This window comes from Ipomoea triloba, chromosome 6, assembly GCF_003576645.1.
Source record: "Ipomoea triloba cultivar NCNSP0323 chromosome 6, ASM357664v1".
Lineage (NCBI taxonomy): Eukaryota > Viridiplantae > Streptophyta > Magnoliopsida > Solanales > Convolvulaceae > Ipomoea > Ipomoea triloba.
Window position 1 is genome coordinate 7,398,935 of NC_044921.1, and position 13,499 is coordinate 7,412,433.

Consider the following 13,499-nt stretch of genomic DNA (forward strand, 5'->3'; position numbering starts at 1 on the left):
GAATCTCAAGGCAGGTAATCAGTGGACTATCCCTTGCATCCAATATCATTGCATTGAAACATTCACAGATGTTGTTTACAAGCATGTCACACTTTGGAGTTGGGGAGAAATGAGACCTACTCCACTCTGTGGGGTGTTTGTCACCTAACCATCCAAATGCATCAATATCCAGTTTTTTAAGCTCTATCATTGCTGTAGTGAAGCTGGTCACAGTAGTGGCCCTTGCTGCTTGCCAAAGTGCATCCTTTATTGCTTGCCCACCAAATCCAGCCACTTTCATATTACCATGCAGGTGTCTAACACAATACCTATGGCTAACCAGGGGTAACTCCTCTTCAAAGGCTGGAATAAGTCCTTTCTGCTTGTCTGACATGAAGGTGTAATCTGCTTGAAAAGGTCCAATAATATCCTTTCTCAACAGCTGTAAAAACCAGCACCAAGAGTCTCTTATTTCTCCTTCTACAATGGCATAGGCAATTGGAAATATGCCTTCATTTCCATCAACCCCTACTGCAGTCAGTAGCATCCCTCCAGCTTTACCCTAAGTGTCATTATTCCCCATTCATCTGAGTCCATGTCAGAAAATGTAGTCACTTTCCCTCCTAAGTATTTAGGTGGGTTACAAAGAGTTATCCTACCACCATATCTTAACTTAAGAGAGAAAGTATAGCTTTGTCCACCTAATTGTTTAAACACAAAGAATACAGTGACTAAGAAACTGTCCAAACCTCAAAACCTCAAAGCACCGTACAAAATTCAAAAAATAAAGCAACTGTCTCATTCTTTGGTAACAGGAAACAAAATAAAAAGACTAAAGTATACATATGAGGGTCCCCATTCGAAAAAGACAGTGCATATTTAACAATAACAACACTTGGTAGGTGGAAACAAATAATAAACATTTATGCATGCCCCCCCCCCCCACCCCAACAACAACAACACCAAATACTTTAACTTTTACAGACAACAACAACATTGGTCCCCAATATTTGGTAAAAGAGGACATTGCTTTGACAAAAAGGGATGGTCCCCATCCGAAAAACACACTCCATTTTGTTGCCTACCTAAACTGGTACCCTCACTTTACAGGCAATCACACATAATAAAAACCACCGTACCTATTATCCACACCATACATATATATACATTTCACTAAAACCTTATCATGCTCTGTACAAAACTCAACTTTGGAAGAAATACACTTACTTGTGCTGCTTGAAGCCATCGCAGATCTTCCACAGATTTTCGCCGGAATTTGGTCGCGAACTTACTTAGGTTTAGCGAATATGGGGAATTTGGGCGATTTTGGGGGATTTTGGCGAGTTAGGTTTAGGGTAGTTCCATTACTTCGACTGTCTACACTGGTGAAGGGAAGAAAAACAGGAAAGCGTAAAAGGACTCTAAAGCCCTCAACGTCGAGACTGAAGTGACTTTTATGCCCCTAACTTGGACGACCACTTAACAGCCCATTTGACGGAGGACCACATCGGTCAAAAATTCAATACTTGAGGATTTAATCGGCCAAAAAGGAAAGTCAAGGACCAATTCGTTACTTTCGCTATAGTCGAGGGACCAAAACGGTAATTAACTCGTCACTTCAATATTGAGTATGACACATGGGTGTTTTGTAATATGCACATAGCAGCGTGGTGAGATGCACACACGCACGTTTTTATGTGCGCGGCTAGTAATAAAGAATAATTAACTAACATGCACATGCCTGAACACTGAAGTGCACATTGTCCACGACACACATGCACACTAGTAGTCCAAACATGTGAGATGGTAAATGGTAAATGAAATCCGACTGTATGCAATTGATTATAGTGGCACATGGTCTGTTATAAGGTGCACATAGCACATGGCACATGCACACTGCGGTTCATAGATGTGCACAATAGCCACGACATATGCAAAACAATAAGAAAAAAATGTGCGTTGGAAAAATTTTGTGAGATGAGTCTATTGCACTTAATGATGATGGCACAGGGTGAGTTTGGGAAGTGCACAGACGTTGGAAATTACATGCACAATGCCCTAACACAGTAACTGAAAACTATAGCAGCTATTAGCATGCACATGATTGAAAACCATAGTGCACACTGTCCAGAAGATGGATGCACACCAGTAGGGTATGTACATGCACATATGGTAAATAAGAGTAGGGTGTCAAATGGGGTTTTTAACATGTGATTTTCTGTTGCCATAATTCCAGCCATTTGAAGAACGAGTTACTCAAACAATGACAACGTTGAAGAACATTGTGGAAAATCTTTACTTTATTTTTAGAACAACCAACTACAATGTAGTTCCTTTTAATAAGACAATGTTGGTCATATTGGAGATGAAAAATGGGGAAAAAATGTACGCCCTGTGCACCTCGGGGAAATTCTTAAGTGCACACACCAACGTGTTTTACAACACATGGATTTACACTATCATGCACACGCCGCCTAAAGTATGTGCACACCTATGACTAATCATATGTATCGCACCTGCGTACTGTAAATATATGTGGGGGGCAAAAAACTCCAAGAAGAGGCTAAGACCCAAGATTAAATTATTCAGATTAAACTAACCCACAAAGATATTCCAAATCTCATAAAAAAAATACAAAGTCTGTAAAATAAACCACAAGTATAAAAGTGACACTACGCCTTTAAGGGACAATTGCGGTTATCATGACTGCCATATTTGTGGCAAGTCTTGCACTCTTGTGTTTTCTTCGACGCTTTCCCTACAACTACCTATTTTGACGATCTGAACCGCTTCCGAGAACCATTATTCTTAGCAACGATTGGGGTGGACAACAATATCAAGAGAGTGAGCACACGACCAAACGCCCGAATAACACTAGATTTACCAACGGACGTACCAAAACTAGTATTGAAATTGACAAATGGCAGTTTCAGCTCCTTCAAAAAATGGGACAACTCCATAACACGATCCGTGATATCCCCTGCAAGAGCAACACAACTATAAAAATCATTCCAAACCTGCTTCAACCCACCCTTCTTATTGGCCACACATACAACAGCATCCCCATGAACACTAGTTAAAGAAAATAAAATATATATACTTGCACTGATCAACATACCCAATGAAAACTCAACATCTTGCACCAAACTTTTGAAAAATGAAAATGCCACAACCTGGAGATTAAATAGACTGTGTGCACTTTAAGTGAACACTATGTGCACTGACTATGAGACATAGAAGAACACACACTGTTTTGGCTAATGAACAAACAGTAAAAATAAATGGGATAACCTGGAGATTACACACAAAATAATTCCACAGCAAATTACCTTTCAAACAATATACAGACACAAAAGCTAAGGGTAATCAAGATAATAGGACACATGGCTAGATGACATAATGAAGACATGCACATGGTAGAATACAGACAAACACACATTGGAGCATAATCAAACGGAAATACAAAAACAACCAAAAACATAGGAAAGCATACATTCATTAATGCAATCCATGCTTCTGCAATGGTGAAGAATGACGATTGAAGCAGTGAAGAACGATGACCATAGATGTTAGATTAGACGAGAACCAATGATCAAAGAAGACAAGTGCAATCCTACCAAAATTAAACCACCTAAAATCTTGCATAATATATGAATAGAATTCCATTAAAAAAATAATATCCACGGTCAATTACATATAAACCCCCAATAATTAATAGTAATCAAATAAGGAATAAAACAAGAAATAATCTCAGCCATAAAAAAATCAAAGATTGATTCTCAAAATTAATTCTTATTTCTCACCTAACTTGGTTGTCTCATTTGATTGTAATTCTATGATAGTAATTATATATATTGTTAATATTAATTATATATATTATTCCTAAATCCTATCTTAATAACTACGTTCATATGATGTACGATATATATATGTATATATATAAATATAGTATTATGATGTACGATATATATATGTATATATATAAATATAGTATTATCCTATTATACCTATATGTAATTATGAAATTGTATAGTATTATCCTATTATACCTATATGTAATTATGAAATTGACAGTTACATACGTTCATATGGAAATAGTTATTATATAAATAAATATATATCTTACAATACTACACATGTCTTTCCCTAATTTTATCCTAATCCCATTATATCCTCTTCATTAGTAATCATTATGCACTCATTTCCATAAACTAATCTTAATCGAGTATATATTCTCCCATCTTCTTCCATTGTTGCAAAAAAATTATTCATCCTCCAAGTATATATTCTCTCATCTTCTTCCATTGTTGCAAAAAAAATTCTTCATCCTTCCCCATAATTTTTTCCCTTTTCTCGCCAAAAGGAAGAAAAGAACTAGCAAACAATGATTATCAACTATGAGTATTTCAAGTGTGCGCAGTGAATTTTGATTTTTAGGGTAAGTATTCATGTTCACCAAAATACTTTTTCCCAAAAGTAATCATTTTCGTAAGTGTTTAGTATTCATGTTTACCAAAATACTTTTTTGCCAAAAGTAATCATTTTTGTAAGTGTTTATTTGCACCATCTTTCTAAAATCCCTCAAAAATAATTTCTATAGTATTTGAATAATTGTTATTTGACTCATGACTTTATCTAATATTTGTATGTGTTTAGAGCAATCTTCATCTTCTCCATCTACGGATGCTCATGAAATTCGGAAAAACAAATGAAAACTATTGCGGGAAGGATCTCTCCATAGTATACAGATTGCAGTGTTGCAAACGTATATTAAATTTTTTTTTGAAAGAAAAAATAATAATAATTTAATATACGTTTGCAACACTGCAATCTGTGTTAATGAATATAAGCAAATCTTCAAAGTATCAATATTTGCAATAATTAAAATATTTTAATTATTATACTAATTAAGGAATTAAATAATTAATTATAGTTAAGCTAATAATGAAATTAAGGAATTAAGTAATATAAGGAAATAATTCTAATTAAGTTAATAATCAAAAATAAGAAATTAAGTATTGAAAGTAATTATAGAGTATTTAAATGGTAATAAAATTATCTTTATAATTAAAAAAATATTTTTTTAGTTAATGAATATAAGAAAGTTTTTCAAAATATTAATATTTGCGCTAAATAAAATATTTTCAAAATAATCATTATAATGATAATTAATACTATAAAAAATATTTAATAAAGAGTATTTAAATTGTAATAAAAGTGCCTTATAATAAAAAAAAAAAAAACATATACAATGGAAACTTAAGTATGTTTAGAATCTTTATTCCTTATTCCTGATTTACTTTTTGATGATTAACCTTTAGAGCAATCTTCATCTTCTCCGTCTACGGATGCTCCTATAATTCAGAAAAACAAATGAAGACTATTGCAGGAAGGATCTCTCCTTGGTATACAGATTGTAGTGTTGCAAAAGTATATTAAATCATTTTTTTTAGTTAATGAATATAAAAAGATGTTTCAAAATATCAATATTTGTAATAATTAAAATATTTTAATTATTATTCTAATTATGGAATTAATTATAATTAAGCTAATAATGAAGTTAAGGAATTAAGCAAGATAAGGAAATAATTCTAATTAAGTTAATAATGGAAAATAAGAAATTAAGTAATTGAAAGTAATTATAGAGTATTTAAATGTTAATAAAATTATCTTTATAATTAAAAAAATTATTTTTTTAGTTAATGAATAAAAGAAAATTTTTAAAAATATTAATATTTGCAATAAATAAAATATTTTCAAAATAATCATTATAATGATAATTAATACTATGTAAAATATTTAATAAAGAGTATTTAAATGGTAATAAAAGTGCCTTATAATTAAAAAAAAACATTTTTTTTTGTTAATGAATATACAGAAAAGGTAAATTATTGTAAAGGAAAAATATTGAATACATTTTAAAATTTAGTGTACTATAATATTATTATTAGGTAGTCATTTCTTTCCTTAATTTTATTATTATACTAATTAAGGAATTAATTAAAATTAATCTAATAATAGAATTAATGAATTAATTAAAATAAGGAAATAATTGTAATTAAATTAATAATCAAGAATAAGAAATTAAGGAATTTTTGAAAGTAATTACAAAGTATTTAAATGGTAATAAACTTATCTTTATAATGAAAAATTCATTTTTTTTAGTTAATGAATATACGGAAATATTTCATAATATTAATATTTATAATAAATAAAATATTTTTAAAATTATCATTATAAAGATAATAATTAATAATTAATAGTATCAAAAATATTTAATACAGAAAATTTAAATGGTAATAATATTGTCTTTACAGTCAAAAAATCATTTTTTTAGTTAATGAATATACGGAAAAGCTAAAAATCATTGTAAAGGAAAATTATTAAATAGATCTTAAAATATAGTGTACTATAATATTATTATTAGGTAGTCATTTCCTCCCTTTTATTATTATACTAATTAAGAAATTAGGGAATTAATTATAATTAAGCTAATAATGGAATTAAGTAAGACATAGTATAATTATCTTTGTAATAAATAATTACAAAGTACTTAAATGGCAATATAATTATATTTAGAATAAAAAATCATATTAATGTATTTCAAAATTATTTTCCCTTTTCCCACATAGTTATTTTAAATAATAATATAATTTCATAAATCATATTACATATTGATTTTTCTAAACTAAATGCAATAAAATGAGTCATATATTATTGATACCTTTGCATTGATCTTATAATTAAATAAATGTACACTTTCAAATATATTAAAAATTATTATTTAATAAAAAATTAAACTAATAATGAAATATATTATACACTTTCAAATTTTATTATTTAAATATATAATACAAAAAATTAATCTGTGCATCGCACGGGTAATTTACTAGTTAACAATAATAGCTATGCATCTCTCTTTTTATGGCTATAAATACAAGAAGAAACTCAGTCCACCACCAACACCAATTTTAATCTCTCTTAGTTCTGTTGTTTTTCGTTTGTGAAAACATTAATGTACATAGGAAAAACCACCCTTCTCCATAAAAGTGTGACATATTTATTGCTTCTTTTTTTTTTTTACTGTTTTTATCTTTTCTTCTTTTTCTTTTTCTTTTCTTTTTTTGATTTTTTTGGTTACATTCATTGCAGGTTCTTATATTTTGCAATCACAAGCGCTATGGTTAATTGTTGGTAGCTTCAATTGTCGAAAGGTAAGCTAATTTGTCAAATAACTACAACTTTTATTCTAAGTATTACCTATTCTTTTTTAATTGATTTTTTAACTATTCTTTTATATTTGAAATCTTATATTTCCAGCTCTCTTGATTCTTTAATTATAAATGCAGATATTTGGAGCCTAATAAGCAATGTGATGCAAAGGATAATGGATCTGTTAAGAGATGGATGTGAAAGTTGAGAAGCAATTAATAAAATATTTTCCTGTTGAAATCATAGGCATTTTATGTTTTTGGGCATTAAAGATTTCAAATTTTAAATTTGTGTAATTTTTTTAAATCTTAACATTTCATGGTTTTACATTACTTTGAATATGTAGTTGTTTTATTCATTTATTCATACCATGTTCAGAGGTGAAATTATAGTTCAAAAAAAAGAATATTAAAAAAATAATTAATTGGAAATTAAACGGCACAGAATTTAGGCCATTTGAAAAAGTAAATTAATATTAATATTTGATTGAAAATTGAACAAAAAAGGAATTGAATTTATTTTGACAATGAAATTATTATAATTATATTAATTATATTAATATTTATGAAGGAAAAAGAAAATGAATATATTAATATTTGATTGGAAATATAATTGGCAATTATATTTTTATAATTATATTACTTATTAATTATATGGAAATAAATATTAAAATCTTTTTATGAATGAAAAAGGAAATAAATATTACACACGGAAATATGTTATTAATATTATGTTACTAATGTTACTAATTGGCACAGGAATCAGGCCAAATGAAAAAGAAGATTAATAATAAAAATTCACTATAAATATAACATAGCTTTCCCTATTCAAAAATTAGTAACCACCAAATGAAATATTAGCAAAAAATTATGAAGAAAAAAGAAATGGAAATGAATATATGAAGGAAAAAGGAAATGAATATATTCATATTTCACTGGAAATATAATCGAAAATTATATTATAATTATAATTATATTAATTATTTAGAATGAAAACAAAATGAATTTATTAATATTTCACTGAAAATATATTCAACAATTATATTTTTATAATTATATTACTTTTTAATCATATGGAAATTAATAATAAAATTTTATGAATGAAAAGAAAATAAATATTACACGGGAATCTGTTATTAATATTTTCTTACTAATTGGCAAGGAATCAGGCCAATTAATTAGCAATTATTATCAGGAAAAAGGAATGAATGGAAAGCAATATTAATTCTTTTGATGAAGGAAAAAAGAAATGAATATACTAAAAAGAAAATGGAATATTATGAAAACTGAAATCAATATATTAATATTTCACTGGAAATATAACACAACTTTTCACTACGAAAAAAATAGTAACCACAAAATGAATGACTAGGAAAAAATTATAAAGGAAAAAGGAATGTAAAATAATATTAATTCTTTTTATGAAGGAAAAAGGAAATAAATATATTCAAAAGGAAATAAAATATTAGGAAAAAATGAAATGAACATATTAATATTTCACTAGAAATATAACACAGTTTTCTCTATAAACAAATTAGTAACCACCAAATGAAATATTAGGAAAAAATTATGAAGGAAAAAAATGGGAATGAATAATAATTTTTTTATGAAGGAAAATGGAAATGAATATATTTAAAAGGAAATGAAATAGTAGGGAAAACGAAAGAAATATATTAATATTTCACTGGAAATATGACACAACTTTCCATATGAAAAAATTAGTAACTAACAAATGAAGTATTAGGAAAAAATTATGAAGGAAAAAGGAATGGAGATCAATATTAATTATTTTTACGAAGGAAAAATGAAATGAATATATATTTAAAAGGAAATGAAATATTAGGAAAAACGAAATGAATATATATTAATATTTCACTGGAAATATAGCATAGCTTTCCCTACAAAAAATTAGTAGCCAACAAATGAAATATTAGGAAAAAATTATGAAGGAAAAATGAATGACAATAAATAATTCTAATTATAAAGGAAAAAGGAAATGAATATATTCAAAAGGAAATTAAAATATTAGAAAAAATAAAATGAATATATTAATATTTCATTGGAAATATAATTGGCAATTATATTATTATAATTATATAAATTAAATATTAATTAATTAATTATATTAATTATTAATTATATTAATAAATAGTACTCCATAATAATTAATATTTATTAACTAGAAGGTTGAGCAATCCCCTCACCAACTTTAGATGTCGTTGATCAAATTAATTTGTACACGTGTGACATGAACACTGCAGAAGGTCGAACATATTTAATATATAATAATAATAATTTTTGTATATACGAATTGATATTTCTATTAACGAAAAATAATTAATTTAGTGTAATTGACTAATAATAATTGTCTAATACTCCCTCTGTCCCATTTTACCTGTCCTATATACTATTCATTGGTCAAACCAACTCTTCCTTCTTTACTTATTTTCTTTAGTAATTTTTTATTATTTTTAAATTTAATTTTTTGTGTTTAATAGTACTTTTAATGTAGTTTCTAAATATATAAATTTTATATATTAATGCTAAACTTAATAATATGAAAAATTGGATTAAAAATTACTCCAGTCAAGCCTCGTTAAACGAACCAGACAACCATTTTGGGACGAAGGTAATAATTATTATCGTAATTAAGCTAAATATTGGTCGTTGAATTTATTTTTATACTCCGTAATAATTAAAGATAAATTATTTCTCATTTTTCCATATTTATTTTTGTAATAATATAATTACTTAAGTTATATTAAATATAGATCTTTTTAAGATAATGGTAAACAAACAAGTCATATATTACTCAAGTAATTGAGTGATACTTTTGCACTAATCTTATAATCAAATAAATGTACATGTTCAATATTATATATTTTTAAAAATAATTTTATCTTTAATTTTATTATCTAAATAAATAATACAAAAATTTATCCGTTAATCGCACGGGTAATTGGACAATTATTTGCTCTAATTCAAGCAAAGAAAACATCAGAAAACATAATCAATCCAACTAATTTCATCAATTGCGCTATATAATATTCGATGTTATAATTTATATAATTGTATATCGATCCAAATATTCTTAAAATATTATAACAAATTAATTCTGTGCAACGCACAGGCGAAAATACTAGTAATAATAATAATAATATCTTCTTTTGATACATTTTTTGGGGTAGAAGCTTTTCAAATTATTCAAACTAATATTACGTTCAATCAAATTTTAAATTTCAAATGAGTTTGAGTAGTTATCGGTTCAAATATTTTAAATTGAGCAAACACCAATTTTGGTCACACGACTATTAGCAAAATGATAATTTTGGTCCACATGTTTAATTTCTACCAATTTTGGTACCACGACTATTGTTTTAGTACCAATTTTCATCCACGACTATTATTTTAGTGTCAAAATTCATCGCGTTGGTCACCCATCCGTTTAAAATGTGCAAAAATCTAAAATTGTTAAGGGTATTTTCTTCATTTTCAACTTAATATTCCAATTTAAGCATGAATAAATGAATTTAAGTCCTAAGATCAATCAAAATTTGCAGTTTTCCTCATAATTTTACCTTAATTTGAGGAAGAGAACTGTGGATTGTGATCAATCTTAGAGCTTAAATCTCTTTATCCATTCTCAAATTGGGATATTGAGTTGAAAAGGACGAAAATACATTTAAAAATTTTAGATTTCGACACATTTTAAACGGATGGGTGATCGACGCGATGAATTTTGGCACTAAAACAGTAATCGTGAGACCAAAATTGGTACTAAAACAATAATTGTGGGACCAAAATTGATAGAAATTAAACATGTATACCAAAATTGTCATTTTGCTAATAATCGTGGGACCAAAATTGGTATTTGCTCCTTTAAATTATTATACATCTTACTACCAAAAGACATGAATTTCTCTAGCTAGGCATGGTTTCTACTTTCTAACGCATCATGTTTGAAAGTTTTGACATATTTCTGATGTATCATTAAAATTTAAAATTTTTCAATATAACTTTTGGTACATTGAAAATTTTTATTTTTATTTTTATTTTTATTTTTGAACTTTTTTGGTGTATGGGTACGTTGGAAAAATTTTAAAAACACAAATAAAAGTCTAACAATATACCAAAAGAAATTTAATTATTTTTTTTATTTTAGATGTATCAAATCTAGAAATACAAATAAGCCGCTCTCACTCAGGTCAAAATTAAAATATTGTGATTATTAAGTCAATAATCCGTCCACCCTAACTGAGGTTCCCTATTTCATTTATATATATATATATTTTTTTTTGAAACAAAACGAAGAAACTATATTAATTCAAGTCGAGGTTCAAAGCAACAACAATGGAAGGAAAAGGGACCGAAGAGCAGTCCGAGCAGTCAGTCATAGACAAGGCTTCCCTAGCTAACAAGTGGGCAACCCTATTTCATTTATATTTTTAGTGCTAGAAGTGTACAACAGTATGTTTCACTAATTCACTCATGTGGTTGTACAGATTATTGATGTAATCTTATACGGAGTCCGAGTATTTAAGTATGTCCACTACTGTTTTCAAAAAAAAAAAAGAAAGTATGTCCACTACTTGCGAATATTTTGGACCTTAAATTTTGTTTGGTTCATGATTCACGTGTTTTATGTCACCGACAGCGAGACCATGTTTTTCTATGTGAATTTGGTTACTTTAAAATTCTGGAAACAGTGAGCACACTTTACTTAATGAATCAACACACACATGAGGACAAGTACATCGATCTGCAATCAGATTCTCTTTAAGAAAAGCCATTTTTATTCGCGTTTTAGTTATACCAAAAAATCTGGGCAACAAACTGTTCATCTTTGTCATCTCTCAAACCATTAATCATGGCCGACCATATTCTTCTATGAAAGTGAAGCCTACGCAGGCTTGCTTTAATTTGCGATTGCTTTAAGCTACGGTATTGGGAAATCTACGTTTTCATTATTAATTGAGGTTTCTCCGACCAACGGTGTTTTGATCTAATGACGAGCAAGGTTTTAAATTCAAATATTACTGAAAAGTTATAGTTTTTTTTGGGCGTGATAGAGGGAAATCGGCCTACAATCACTATTCGAAGATTTGCACTGAATAAATGTATTTTTAAAAATTTAGCAAAAATAATATTGTGAATGGTTATTTTGTAGTATAAATATCAGTGGGGTCCACTTCTGATTTGAGTCGGACCAAGTGAATTCATGTGTCTCAAGTTAGATGAAAAAATTGATATATTGTACGCTCAAAACGTATAATGGCCTTAATGGGTGAATGAGAGATTTAGTAGGAGAACTGCGAATTGGGATCGATCTTAGTGCTTAAATCTATTTATTCGTGCTCAAATTGAGATGTTAATTTGAAAAAGACGAAAATACCCATAATAATTTCATACTTCAGCATGTCTTAAATGAAGGGGTGATTGGCGTGATTAATTTTGGTACTAAAACAATACTCGTTGATGAAAATTGATAAGAATTAAACATGTGAACCAAAACTGTCATTTTGCTAATACTCGTTTGAACAATATTTGCTCTTTTGGAGTTGGTACCTGCTTGCAAGGTGCATATTTATTACTCCATACAATCTTATTTATATTTTTGTGAACCGTGAATCATTGGTTCATAATATGGTGTAAATTTGAGTTAATTTGAGTTACTGTGTGAACTATGAACCATCAGTTCAGAACCGTGTGAATCCAACAACGACCACCTCTAAATTCCTATTAGGGTCATTGTTGTTATGACACTATTAGAATCCCAATTGATTTATGAATACCTTTCTACAATCGTTATACCCTGCACCACGGTGCACATAGCAATGTGCACCATGTACGAAAAACGACGTCGTTTCGGTCTTAGTAGACGTGGACGCGAATGACTTCAGGGAATTCATTATCTATAATACACATAATCATTATCTAGAATACACAAAACGTTTGTCTAGAATACACAGAATGTTTGTCCATAATACACAAAATATTGACACAAAATACACAGATGTTAGCGGGCGCGGGCGCGGACGCGAATGACTCCAGGGAATTCATTATCTATAATACACATAATCATTATATAGAATACACTGCCTAGAATACATAGAATGTTTGCCCAGAATACACAGAATATTGACACAAAATACACAGAACTCATCCTTCTAACATTCGAATGCACAAACACATCACAACATGTGTTAATAACATGAATACACAGAATATTGACACAAAATACACAGAACTCATCCTCCTGAGCATTCGAATGCACAAACATATCACAACATGTGTTACTAACATGAATAC